Raw genomic sequence first — 2,159 nt, 5'->3', positions numbered from 1 at the left:
CCCTTCTCTGCCCGGTGGGGCAGGCGGCTCCGGGGCTGCCCCGGGGTTTGTGGTGCAGCCTGCGAGGGAGGAGGGGAGCTTCAGCGTTCCACGCCTCCACCTACCGCGTTTCTGGTGACGGTCTTGGCTCCCCGGAGCCAGCCTGCCCCGTGCTGTGCCCCATGCTCAGTACCTGGGCTCTGATGAGGGTTCTCCTTCCTTTCCCCTTCTTGCAGCACGCTGCCTTGCTCCTTGGTTTATTTCCCCTTCTCTGAAGCGACAAGTGTGCTACTGCTGTCCTTCTTTGTGTTCTATGTGAGACGTGCGTCTGGTCCCGTCACGCATGCCGCAGCCACGCAGGAGGCTGGATGCGGCCCAGCCCTGAGCCCAAGGGGGGAACCTGTTTGGGGCGATGGCTGTTGGGCGCACAGAGCAGCCACGTCCTGCCGGCTTCTAGCAAGGTGCAGGAGCTGCAGGTTTCTGCAAAGAGAGTTAAATGCAGATTGTGTGGCAGAGGGGTGCCCTAGGCCTCAGCCCTGAGGGAGAGGGCAACCTCCCCCTGGCAGGAGCTGTGTGGGGGCTGGGAACGTCCCCCCGCAAAGCCCCGCAGGTCTCAGAGGGCTCCATCAAACCTGCTAGGTTTAAGGGGAGAGGGGAGTCTCAAAATAGCAGAAGGACAGGACTATCCACGAGAGGGGGGCTTGTGCGTAGCAGTGGGGAGAAGAGCCCTGGAATTGGGAACGCTGTGTTTAAATAGCACAGCCTGCCGCCGGGGTAGGAGGCCACGCAGGCCCCCGGGGAGGGTGGGCAGCTCGGGTGCTCCGTCCTACTTCAGCGCACTCTGCAGCACCGCTCTCACCCTCTCCCCACGCCGCTTCTGATGGAGGAAAGGCTGCTGCTCGCTCCTGGGCCGCCGCTCCTCTGGCAGCGGGGTCGAGGACGGGAGGGCTAGTGCTCCCCCTGCCCCTTGCCTGCCCTGTTTTGGGTTAACCAGCACCTGGGAACTTCTGGGCTGCTTCCCTGCCTGCACTTCTCCCCGCTGCTCCGCAGGGATGCAGATGCTGCCTTCGCTTTCCCGTCCCACCGCTTCACCCGTGCGAGCCCCAGAGAGGCAGCTCCAGCCAGGGGGGGCAACCAGGAACCGTCCGCTTCCAGCCACCCGGGAAGGGGGAAAGGGCTGCTCTGCACCCGCCCCAGGACTCTCCCAAAAGCCTTTCCCTGGCTCTGGCAGGGGCTGGGTTTCTGCCCCCCGCCAGGTTGGGACTGTCCATGCAGCCAGTGCTGGAGGAAAGACCCATCCCGGCACCTCTTTGCTGCAGGCAGACACTGCGGGGCAATCAGGGTAGGGGGTGGTGGGGTGCGTGGCCCAGCTCCTGGCAGCCCAAGATTTCCCTGCTGCCTCTCCTAATTGCAAACGCTAATTAAATCCAGCAGGAGGGCTGCAAAACCTTCTCTTTCTTCCTTGCCACCTGTGGGATCTGGTTCCTGGTGGGGACGGCAACCACGGGATCTCTGAGAGCGTCTGCCCCTGCCCTGGAGCTGTATACGCTTGCTGGGGGGCTGAGGGTGTCCCCCAAATCAGCACCTGTGGCAGCTGGGGAGCTTGGGTGGGCCTCCCCCCACCCCATGAACCCCCAGTGGCCCCAGGAGAGCAGTTGGCAGTGGAGACTGGGTTTGGCCCCAGCCTGTGGACCTTTCCCGGGGCCACCCCCTCAGCAGAGCCCCCCAGTAGCTGCAAGAGCAAGAGCCTTCCTGCGGCACCCTCCTCCCCTGCCCAGCGCCTTGCTGGGGGGGACTGGGCACCCCCAAAGTTTCTGGGGGGGAGGAAGGGGCTGGCAGCTGGGGCTTGCCCTGGACGGTGTGGGATTAGCGAGGGGGGCAGCTGAGGGCAGCCCTTTCATCGCCACCAGGGTTGGCATCTCCTGTCCCCCTGGGGTTCCCCGCCTGGCCCCAGAGATGTGTTCTCCCCCCAGCCCTACAGCCCGGTCCTGCAGGGACCATGTGCCCTCCCAGGGACCACAGCCCGGCCAGGCTGGGTGCAGGATGGGGACCTCTCCCCGGCCAAGGAGTTGAGGTTAGAGGCTGGTCTCTGACCCAAGGATTGGGGCCCTCCTGCCGCACCCCAAAACCCTCCGGGCCCAGCAGGCGCTCCTGCCAGCAGAGGGCAGGCCGCGGCCACG

Source organism: Egretta garzetta, unplaced genomic scaffold (genome assembly GCF_000687185.1).
Source record: "Egretta garzetta isolate BGI_Z169 unplaced genomic scaffold, ASM68718v1 scaffold59, whole genome shotgun sequence".
Classification (NCBI taxonomy): domain Eukaryota; kingdom Metazoa; phylum Chordata; class Aves; order Pelecaniformes; family Ardeidae; genus Egretta; species Egretta garzetta.
Note: the sequence above shows the minus strand (reverse complement) of the source record.